At 26.9% G+C, this 13046-nt stretch overlaps 1 protein-coding gene across 2 annotated transcripts in view; it reads right to left on the bottom strand.

The window, feature by feature from the left end:
• LOC148237842 (uncharacterized) overlaps positions 1-12817 on the bottom strand; it is a 161406-nt gene extending 148589 nt beyond the window's left edge. For both annotated transcript variants that reach the window (XM_088205812.1, XM_088205813.1), the window contains exon 1: positions 12511-12817. The gene's annotated coding sequence lies outside the window, so the exon portion shown is untranslated. The remainder of the gene's footprint in view (positions 1-12510) is intronic.
• Positions 12818-13046: the final 229 nt, after the last annotated feature.

Here is a 13046-nt window from a genome sequence, read left to right as displayed (position 1 = left end):
TTCAATATAGCCTAATTAGAAATAATGAAACCAGTTCAACCATATAAATGTGATGTACAGAACAACAATATTTATATAATTAGTATATATCTTATTATTGCTAAATAATAAATAATATTTATTTATAAAATTCATAAATATATGAGCAGAGTATATATTCAAGAAATATATTTATACATATATATTTCATACATTTATTTCAAATAAATTACTAAAATAACTTGACGTCGATGCGCTCTGCCCTGCATCGACATTAAACATTTCAACCCTCTTAGCAGCCAGCAATATTATTATTTTGGCTAAAGGCAAATTTATCAGTTTGTCTGATTTAGATACAGTACAACCTTGAATTGCAAGCATAATTTGATTCGTAAACAAGTTTGTAATTCAAAGCAAATAATGGAAGTTCAAATGATTTGTTACACAACCAAAAAAAATTATACAATTATTAATGAAAAACACATTTTTATACCATTATTATTTTTATTGTAAAGTAAAAAAATTTATTAATTAAAATTAATCCTGACTGGTATGAGATATGTTGGCTCATTAAAATCTTTTTATTTTTGTGTGACAAACTACTTGCATTGGAACTTATTTATTGACACTTGCTTTTTCCTTTTGACACCTGACACTTGAAATGTGACATTGCATTGACGTTAACAGATTAATTGTTAGCCCTGTGAAAGCCTTATTCAGGAGGTGCTTTTCCGCAAATTTACGCACTGTTTTCTACTGTTTATACAAGTGAGGGGTTCTTTCCTCTCTTTCTACATCTTCTTAGACAAGATCTTCCTGTTGTTTTTATAGTGATAATCACAAGCTTTTAAAAAAAATTAGCTTTCTATATCTTAGAATTAAATCAGTGTAAAATATTTTAATTTATATAATGTTACATGTTTATAATATTTTTTTAAGCTACATAGCTGATAACTATGATTTAAAAAATATATTTATCTATCTCTATTATTTTTTTGTGTTAACATTGTATATACTAACTCTAAGCTGCTAAATTAAAATACTTAAATTGAAATGTGTATAATACCTAATAACATTTAATGTGTAAAATCTATCTGAAACTATAAATTTATTCCATATACTAAAAGGCATTCCTTTTTAGGGTACACTTCACATTCAATAAGCATTGTTTGCTACGAACTTGTTGAGAATAGCAAGTAATATGTGTAGAAGGCGGCTTGAACACTTAAATAAACCATCTTGAATATTTTTTCATAATAGTAAAATACACAGAATAAAAATAGGGTAATAAAATCTAGGTTGCTTTACGGAAAGGTTTTAAAAGGTTACTTTTCAATATTCGTTTTAAAAAAAAAATATTTTCAATAAAAGTGGATCCAGTATTTATCAAAAGAACATGACATGAATTTAATGCTGTTTAAACTTTTACAGCATTATATGAATGTTATATAAAATCGGTTATTTTATTATAATATATTAAAAATATATTTTTTGTAAACATATAACCACAAAGCTTGCTACAAATAAAATATTAAACATCGTGTATATTTTTTTATTTATATTAACCTAAAACATATTTTTTTAAAGTCTTGTTTATATACAATTTTGCATAAATAACATACGCAGAACGGTGCTTTAATATAGAAAATATTAATTCTGAAATATACATTATGAAACACAGAGGAAGATTAGGGACGAACCTGAAAACGCCCCGAAGCACTTTTCCAATAGTAAAGCGGGCAAAATAACCGAATTGTATATTGTTTTAACATTATCCAGGAATACATATAAATTATTCAGAGATATAATTCTTCGCTTCGTAGGTAGAAAATAAATAACGATAATATCAAATGTCTCAAATAATAAATGGTAAAAAATCGAATAATTTTAGGAATATTATAAATATTAAATCAAATATAAATATATATTTATAATAGATTATTTAAATGTTACATAGACAAGGATTAAAAATGCTTACGGATTGAGCTATTAAGATATTTAAAATTTAATGTGTAATCTAATGACATACTTTAAAATGTAAATTTAAAACATCCTTTTATTAAAAAGAAACCTTTGCGCATTTAATCCACAAACTTTTTAATATCTCTCTCGTATATATGTAGATCTTAAAGATGTTTTTTTTAAATTCACATTATACATATATTAATATTTTCTGAATAATTGGATTTGTTTTAGTCACCCTATATTATTTTTTTTCTATATCAGATATTACATTATAAATGCAGAAACGATTCTCAACCATCCAAACGCAAAATTTGGTATAAAATCGGCAACTTTAACACAGATTAAACCGTCTTAAACAATATTTATCATTCGCAACACATGTTTGTTCGCTAAACACAAAATGCGAAAGGTAAACAGGTAAACAAAGCACTTTATTACACGTGTGTTTGTATAATACCCATGTGTGTGTGCCACTTGGGATGAGACAAACTTTCATTTCGTCTAATGCATTTCTAGCTTGATTCGACGAAAAGTATTCCCTCTTATCTTTGTCACAAACGAGTTTCGCAAGGTTCAAACTCGAAGCTTTCTGTTCAAGTTTAAATATACACAAGTTTTATGCTTTACAAGTGTGTTTACATATACGTGATTTTCCATTAGGTTGTAATTAGCTTTTGGCTTATAAACAGATAAATATCTTAATCAAATTTCGTACATTTAACAATTACAAAATTAGCAGTTACATACATGGTGTTTTATCTGAGTGTTATAATTTAATGAAATATGTTCATTGAAAATCTGCAAATTTTTACATTGAAACAGGTAAATTCTACAAAAATTCTCTAATTTTAATCCTATTTAAAAAGGTTAAACACAGATAGATCTATAAGCATTAAGTCAACTAACTTTTAAAACAACTGAAATAAAAATAGTTTTTTTTAAAACAGCCTTTGGTTCAGATTTAGTTCTTACGGTTAATTTTATTTTGCAAAGAGACCCGTATTAATACAAAAATCATCCGGGTTACCATAAATACTATTTAAATAGGTTTGTCTGAATATTTAATAAATTAATTTCGACATAATTTATCGGTTTTTATATATTAAGTACAATATTTGACGTAACAAAGTTATTATTAAACTAAAATTTGGCAATAGCAAGTAATTATTTCAAAATATAACAAACGTATTTATAAACGTATTGACTGTTCTTATAAATACTTATGTTTAATAAAACGAATGTAAATTTAGCTTTTACATGATCCGATTTACGTTTTATACATACTTACAAATCTCAAGAAAACCACAATGTGTTTCGTGGTTTGCATTAATTAAATTTGTACCAAAATATAATTAAAGCAAAATACCATTTTACTATTATATAAACTACATATTTATCTTTATTTTACCATTACAAATACAACATAAAATGAAAGCGTGATGTTTTATAATTGAGTATCACTTTTCATATGAATTTTAAGTATATTATATGTTTAAAAATAAAATATGGATAGGTAATTTTATTTCTGACACTGATCAAATTTCATACGAAATATTTTTGTATTGCGTCAACAATATATATTTCGAAAGTTAATACAATAATAGTAAAAATAAACTATTTTTTTATTTTGGTTAGCAACACTAGGGTTCACGTAACGATTGCGCTAGAGTTCACGTAACGAGACATAGTTCACCGAGTCTTAACCGCTGCAATGTTGTATGTATTATAGTTAGCAGTGTATTTGAAATTAAATGTATTGGATTCAATTTTTGAACCACTTTTTTATTCACAGTTGCAGTAATAAACTTATAAAAAATGCAGTATGACTTGTGATAAAGCGTTTTAACCAACATAAAAAAAGGGTTTTTCGTTAAAATGCGACACCACTGTGAGTCGCAAGATACACGCTATAAATAAATAAAAAATATATTTTGAAAAATATTTGTAACGCATGCATTCGGGTTTGCCCTCAAAACGGTCGTTCGTAATCTTTTTATCGGCTATCGGTAATTTTTTAAATCAACTCGCCTTTATTCTGTAATTTGTCGTTTCAACACAAAGGCGCGGACAACAAAATCTTTTATGGAGGAAACCAGGAACGCAGGTAATCAAGAATCACTTTCTCTCAAATACTTATTCTACTGACATTCACATTTGAACTTTCACACTTAAAAAAATTCACTAATAATAAAACCCGCCCCCAGCTGCAAAGTATCATATGTATATTAATTATAAATTATATGACACAAAATAATTTAAAGTTATCAATATAGATGTTACTGATTCTCAGACTTTCAGTTTGCTAATGAACATCGTTTGATTAACGACAGCACCCTTCAGTATTTGTAAAAAATGTTTAGCGACATACAAGTTTTTATGAAAGCCTCGCGAATCGTATCATAATGCACCTAAAAAAACGGATTACAATCAAATATACTTTTATAACACCAACCTTTTTTAAACATCTTAGATTAATTCTGAATTCGCAAATTATAGATCCCAATTAAAGATTGCTGGAAATATTCATAGAAAACACTAATAACTGACGGTTCGTCACAGTGAAATGCGTTTCTCATAACAATGCCGAGCATATTGAAAGACTCATCACAGATGTCGTTTACGTGTAGAGAGAATCTTCACTTTCTTTCATAAATAATTTCGAAATATTTAGTGGAAGTTTCTTTAACCGAAATGTTCCCAACGAGATCATAGGAATGATCTGGTAGTAACGGGATCGAGAAAATGACACAGTATGGTCCTTTCCGACACAAGAGCAGATGGTTGACGGAAGCCCATCTTCATAGAAAAACTAATGTATTTTGTAAAAATTAGTGTTCCGCAACAAATAGAATTCGTCTTAACATTTTTAAATCATCTGAATACAGAAGAAAAGTTGAATTTGTAACTGCCGTATATGTCATTAATAAAGAACGCGAAGATCAAAATGCCCAGACTAAACCCTACAGGGACCTCCGAAGGCGTAAGTATAATTGAGTAATACTTATTAGAATCGATAATATGCTCTATAAATAATCTTAGACACACAATTATAAATTAATTGAGTGTCATAAAATAAGTCTTTAAAGAAACATTTTTTGGCTGTTAAATGAAACTGTTAAATGCCTAGAATTCGTTAAAACCACTATAGCAAAAAACGTTAATTTAATTAGATTTACTACCATCTTTGACAGTCTCCGCAATTGGCGTGGGTTTCGCTGTTTATTTGCGGTCGTATTTATACCTGACAAAGCCGGGTAATCCTCAAACAAAACTGGCTGACAATAATACCCGCGGTCCACCTTTGAAACGCACCAGTGCCACCTGCCACTGTGGACGAATCTGACACGTGTAAAATAACACACATACATACACACATTCATAGTTTCATAAACGGGTACATTCGCACGGTAAATTATTTAAGCTCAACCGGAAAGCCGGATTAAGGCCGAGCCTGTATCAAACGTCAACTGTAGCCCGGGGAGCGGGATTGTTCCTGTCGTGGAAAATTTTGACCTCGCTGCTTTGGCTGGCTGAATGTTGGGAAAAAGCTCTCTGAGAAGTTTGTATGAATATATGTATGTTTGTATATCAGGGACTCTAACTCGTGATAATTTTTGAATTCTAGGAATCGAGACTTAATTTTAATAAATCTCGGGAATTCTGGGATTCGAGACTTACATAAAAATCAAACTTTTATTTTAACCAAAGGTACAGTTTTTATTAAATATGAATACAAAACTATACATGCATACTAAAATATAACGCAGTAGTAAAACATACTGCAGAAATTTTTACGCCCTTATAATTATCCAAGCGAATTTTTTTGTGACTTTTTGCGATCCTTTGACCGTGGATGACACCTATAGATGTCATCGAGAAAATTGCCAGTATACATAGGGCACCTAAAAGTGTCATGAACCTTTGAGTTTTATAGTATGTTTTTTTTTGTATAATTTAAATTTGAAAAACACTTCATTTTATTGAAATAATATTTAAATGACTTATGGCACTATTAATAAATTGCTATTTTATATTTGGTGCACAAAATTGAGATGATTGGTAATAAGCTTAAACGAGAAAGATAGCAAGGTTTATTGGTGGCGAAGATTTTATAAGTACGTTTAAATTTGCATATGACTGCTCAGCTTTAATTTTTTATAAATTATTGATTAATATGCTAGGTTTCTAGAATAATAATTTCGGTTTTTGTTGTTTGGGTGAAATTTCCATTGTTTAATAAAATGGCATTTCATCGTGTCCGTGTTAACCCTTTCCACAATATGCACACCTTGTAATGAGCAACCGAGTCAAGTAACCAGCACGAAGCCGTAAAACCGCACCTTTTTATTGAAACTAAAGGGTGATAGTTGTCAATATAAACTATAAAAATCAGTTTGGCTTTGGGTCAAACGATTTTTTTTATTATTATTATTTAAGGTTAAGCAATAAAATATATAAGTGTACATTAAATTATTTATTTTATTTTATCTGCTTCAATCAAATCTATCCAGCCAACCTATTCCGCCATATTTATTAAAAATACAGACTAGAAGTAAATCAAAAAATGTTAGGAAAATCCTAGATAAAAGGTTAGAAAATTTGATTTGGTGTATAAAAATGTGTAAATTTTAATTTAATTTCTTAAATATTTTACTAGCCATCATGTGAAACAAAATGGCATATATAACTAACATTTATTACTAACAAGTGTAGCTGAGATATTTACAATACAATATATACTTTTTGAAAAAGTTTTATAGCGATCTGATCGAAACTAAGGCAGATATTGTACCAAAAACCGTTATATCCTAAATCCAGTTTTGTCATTTCATATAGATAGTAAGCATATATAAAACAGAAAATACGCTCCCTAGTGTAGAATGTCATAGAAAAGTAGTATATCTCTAAATTATACAATAAATTCCTAATTAAGTAAAATCTGAAGAGTGCAACAAATGGGTGCTGCTTGAACTAATTGTAATAACTAAAAAAATCTGCATTACTAATGTAAGAGTTTCATTCCCTTGCAAATAATTAAGAAGTCATTCTATCGACCAAATCAAATAAAAAAATAAAAAAATTAACCTGTCTCGATAGTTAGTGCCAAGAAGTCGGCAAATTAAACTAAAAACTGCAGCATATGGTAAAACGAAAAGGGTAAATTCTATTGCGTAAAAATTCGGGAAAATAGAATGCACAATCGACACTACAAAAATTGAATTATTTGGGCTCTGAAATATTTTTATTTATTCAAAAATTTTGACAAATTCTCACATGATAAAGTCTACAATAGCCAAGTTGATGCAAAAAATATATTTCGAGATTTACTAACTTCAAAATTATGGAATTTTACACCATCAGAATAATTAAAAAATGCGTCCGATTCTAATAAATATTAATGGTAATTATATATTGTTTTTGAAATTTTTTATTAACGTATAATTGTAATTCACGGTCACTAAAGTTTAAAATAATAGTAATACAATCATTAAAATAGTGAATTATAAAATCTGGGCTTATTCAAATATATAGTACATATTAAATAACTATAATATTTCGATTTCAAGAGTTCAATTATAGACACGTTTTAAGCATGCTTACATAAATATCTTATTGACATTTCTTAAGAATGATTATATAAAGGGTATAACAAAAAGGCAATTAGAGAACAGCGTTTGGCAACGTGATCGCTCAAAGATTTTACGTAATGTTATTTCCATGCTGTCAATTTGTTTATATTTAATTTATCTATATACAATAGATTACAATTCAATAAAGACACGAATAAGCTAAAATTAAAAAGTAGTCTTAATAATAATTAATAATGTTTTTTAGTTAATATAAAATTGTAATAATTGAAAAAGAACTGCTTAAAATACTTTTATTTTAATTTTATTTTATTGATTTAATAATTTACGCATTTAAACAATAAAAATGCCTAGTACATAAAGACGTAACAATCCACATGAAAGAGAAAGGTTAAAGACATTTACAATTGTGATTTTTTTCTACTTTGTTTGGCTTCTCGAAAATTGAGAAACATTTTTACATGTAAGGTGGCATTTTAATTTAATTTTGTTCTTATTTTTTTGTAACAAAAATGATAATATCTCTTTTTGTGTATATAATGTATGAATATGTATTTTACAAGAGAGAAGCATATTTTTATTATACATTTATATCTTATAATCATGGAATTATTTATTTGATTAAACTTTGTAGAGAAGTATATTCAAATATACAACATACAAGTTATTTTAAATACAAAAATAATCTGTATTTTTTTGACCTTAAAATTTTACTTTTTCATTAAAGTATTTGATGATCAGTAGTTTCCAGTAGAAAATAAATAAGTTTTCTTTGGCGAACACAATCGTTTTATTTATAAATCACAATTATTTTATTGGACATTGTACTAAATTTTATTTTATTTTAATAAAACTTTAAATATTTTCCTATTAGAAATGCTATTTTATTTATGAAAGTATAAAAAATATTTGCTGGCACAACTTAAAATTTCCTAAAAGGTAACTTTTATATTATTGCAGAATTTTCCAAGCTATGTTCCAAAGAACAATAACATGTGTTCAGTAAAAAAAATATATATGGGCTCATATTAAAATGTAAGTGATAAAGGACTATTTTTTTGCTCTTGATGCGCATGAAAGAGATAGCGTGTATTGTTTTTATTAGATGCCCGATCCCAACAGGCACGATAATTAACTTTCATTAGGCTGTTGACAGTTGCCAATTTTTTTAAGATAGTTAGCCCTGCTCAAAAATTGTTTAAATTAGCGTAAAAATAACATTTTGGAAAATATGTTTTTTTTTATTAAATAACTTATAAAAAAACTATGTGCGTATATTTACACGAAAGATCTACAAGAGATATTATATTTAACTCTATTAATAATTACATTATTAAACATGAGTTAGGTTAAAAAAGTGTGTAGATATTTGAACAGATGGTGTTCGAGCAATGATAGAAAAAATAAAGGGAGTTATATTACGAATCCTGCAAGTAACTACAAAAGTCAACATTCATTATAGTTTTAAGAGACAAGCAAACTAGTAACACAAAAAAAAGAAAAATCTAAAAAATGATAAACTATGTTAAGTCTTGATCACTTAATCCAGAGTACTTAAATTTTCGTACATGAAATGGGTAACAAATCCTTCAAGGTTGATAAAATCTCGTATCGGAAAAATATTTTTACAAAAAATTAAATTAACTTATTACAAGAGATTAAATTGTATCTAATGAATGTAAATTGCATTATTTTTTAAATTATTTGTAAATACACATTACGTGATAAACAATTAAATACGGCAGTATATACTTTAGTACTTATAAATATTTTTAATAAAGTGTGCACTCTGTCATAAAAAATAAATAAATAAAAATGATATGTGTATATACTGAGTTATTAGATTATCTCCAGATCTTATATAGGAGCGTTAAAACTTGTTTAATGTGCATTTAGTTGTTCAACTCTGCCTCAAACGACCTTGCGCTGAAAGTATACTTTCGTCACAAAGATGAAAACTCGTGGCAGGTGCTACAGTGCGCCTTATCACTTATCTTCACTTTGTGATATTTTGATCTTGCGATACTTTATCGTTCAACCCTTTATACACGATTCGAATTTAACTTTGATCGTAAAAAAGGATTAGAATAAAGCGCCGTTAGCGCAAATCCGCTTTTGATGCGCCCTTATTGAGTCGTCTGACTGTTAATTTTAATGAGTTTCAAGAAACGAGCCCATTTTCGAATATGCCATAATGTAGCCCCGAGGACAATTAAACGAATTTTTAAATGAAGGAAAACATACGAAGTTCATGCAGATCGTCGTAAAAATAATCGTTCAGGTTTTGACCTAAATGTCACAAGAAGTATTATCCCATATGTTGATCTTATCATTTAATGGCAGTGGCTTTAAGGCCCGTTATTTTATTGCTTCAATTCACAGAATTTATATAGGCGGGTATTCAAGTACTATCATATTTTAACGCTAACATTTAAAATGTGCTAATAAAGCTTCAATCGACTTTCTTTATTCCTCACATGAAAAAGGCATTAATGGCAAAAAAGTGATTCTCAAACTTATAAAAATCTATAAATTAAATCAAACATATGTATATTGTGTTTTTTAAATAACTAAATACGTAAAAATCGTATATGAGTTTTAATTATTTTATAACAAAACATCATACATTCAGATATTAAATGATTTGCAAGATTTTGTATAATATAATATTTGCACCACAATACAGCAACATTTCCGTCAAGTAATTTTCACCGCTAAAAAAATATTTAAAATTAAAAGACAATATTTTGAAACTTTTAATTTAAATAAATCTACTTAAAAATACATTAACTGTATTTTAAAAAATTTAAAAAATTTATATTAAATACGACTTCAATATATTTAATAACTTAAAATAAATACGTATTTAACATTTCAAGCAAATTGTATGATGGCAATTATTTATTAAATCATTTTTTAAAGTTTAAAATAATAGCGTATCTTTATTAACATTTATGACATAATTGTAATAATTTTTATTTGCTAATTAAATAATTTTATATATGAATATTTTTTATATAGGTAAATATAAAATATTTTTAAAGCAAATTTAGAATTAAGAACCATCTAAGCTTTTAAATTATACAATTCCGGTAAAACTCATATCCTGTAAGGAAATTTCGAGAATAACGTATTTTTTGTAAATAACTGGTAAAAGTTCATCTCAACAACCATATTTTCAATAATAATAGTTATTATTGTAATGATTATAATTACACTTAATGGGTTAAACTTCATTTTTTTTTATAAAAAATGAGAATTATCGGTCATAAAACAACATATAATGACTATATAATAAGTATCTAATTAAAATTTGTGTATTTTATATATTTCACATGCTACATAATGTAAATGAAAATATACCAGTATTTTTACAAATCCTTAGAAAATATAAAAATGTAAGTAGTATTTTTAATATATATAAAAAGTCTGCAATGTTCCTTTTTCCATTATTATATTTAAAAGTCTTTTACTCATTGTTAAGATGAAATCTCCAATTTCGTTATTAACGTGTTATTAGGTATTGATTGTGAAGGCTCTAATTAAAGTATAAAAGAAGGTTCATTCTATTCAACTAAAAATAAAACTGAATTTGTTAAAAGGAATTTTGTATTAGCTGTCCACCTTATTATAAAATGTAATAATAATAATAAAAAGCATTAATACAATATTAAATCCATATATGAATGGTCGTATACAGCAATTTAAGAAATGAATCTAAAAGGGACGCTTTCGTTTTAATAAAGGTTTAAGCCCAACGATGTAATATTTCGGTTTAATATGTATTTTAGTGATAACATATAATTACTAAGTTTTGAATTCAATAAAACATTTAAATATCCGTATCATCAGTAGAACTTGAATGGTAATACGAAACATCTAGAATTTTAATATATCTTATATTTTTATGCCATTAAAAATCAGTTAATTGTTTGTGATTTAACTTCATTTTTATCACTGTATTACTAAATAAGTACAATAAATATTATATTAAATCATATGATACATAATAAATCGAATTATTTAAAATTGCGATCTAAAAGTATTAAAACCTAATCATGAATATAAAATCTAAATATGTTTTTGCATATACATATTAGAATTCATATGAATAGATAATAAAAGGGGCGCTTTCGTTTTAATCAAAGATTAAACCCAACGATGTCATATTTTGGTTCAATGCACACATGTAATTTGCCTATAAACATTTCACTATCTAAATTATTAAAATAATATTTTAATTTAATAAACTATGTATTTGTAATTAACATAATTTAATATATAAATTATAGCAGAATTATAATTGTGAATTCTTTGTGTATTATATTGATTATTAAATACATGGATTTAATTAATATACACAACTACGAAATAATTTATTTTAATTATATTGTATTTAATTATTCTCAAATAACAATAAAAGACAACAAAAAGTGTAATTTTGTTATTTCATCACAGTTAAATATTAAAAATTAAAAAAAGATTCTCACTAAGTAAAATATTATTATTTTTAGACTTTTAATGTACATGTATTATATATTAACGTATATATTTATATAAATGTTTAGTCAATATATAAAAAAAAATGTTTATTTTAATATCAAGGATAACTTTAATTTTATCACAAAATCATGAAAATTTAAACGTTTAACGTATTCGTATATATTCGAGAGCCAAATAAAATATATGTAAAATTACGCGTTAATTTCATTAAAAAACACAAATGTTCGTAAATTACAATTAAAAATGAACAACTAGTATAGTCAATTATTTGTTTAGTCTTAAAATATTTTTATCAAAACTATAAGTCACGGTATTAAATTGGGAAATTGACTTATTGTGTAAAAAAATATTTTTTGTAGCAACTTATAATGATTTTTTCAGCAATAAAAAATAAATTTTTTTTAATGAGTTATTTATTTAACGATAAAATATTTTGGTTCAATATTTATATTTTTGAAGAAGAAACAAAACTCACCAATTATTCGCGCAGAATTTAAAAATCCACAGTCTCACGAACAACTCTGACGTTTATTTACAACGCATTCAATTAAAACACACACAAAAATATTTTATTCAGCACAATTGTTATATATATTTTTTTAATTTATTATTATTTTTTTAAATATTTTTACCACACATATATTTTTATTTATTTATTTTTTCAATTAATTTCGCATTTTTTTTAAGAACTTATTTTTTCGGTTGTGTGGGTGGGCGTCGCAAGTTTGAGTGCCGGTGACGGTTTTGTATATGGTGTCCAGTGGTGGTGCAAGTGTGTCGCGCGCCCGGGATGTACGCCGCGGCGCGAACAAGTGTCGGGCGTCGGAAAACGACGGTGCCGTTCGGCCGAGCTCGCCCCCACTCGTCTAGACGGGCGCACGCCTCTCCCGGAGCCGACCCTGGATGCCTGGATGCAGAGCCGCATCGGCGCGGAGAAGCGCCCGCCGAGGCTCGAACGAAACCTTAAAAACGCTCGATCTAAGGCAAGGGTATATTTTATTTGGGATAATT

Source organism: Plectrocnemia conspersa, unplaced genomic scaffold, assembly GCF_051122295.1.
Source record: "Plectrocnemia conspersa isolate PC_06_02 unplaced genomic scaffold, ASM5112229v1 ptg000002l, whole genome shotgun sequence".
NCBI lineage: Eukaryota > Metazoa > Arthropoda > Insecta > Trichoptera > Polycentropodidae > Plectrocnemia > Plectrocnemia conspersa.
This window is presented reverse-complemented; position numbering and strand designations above follow the sequence as displayed.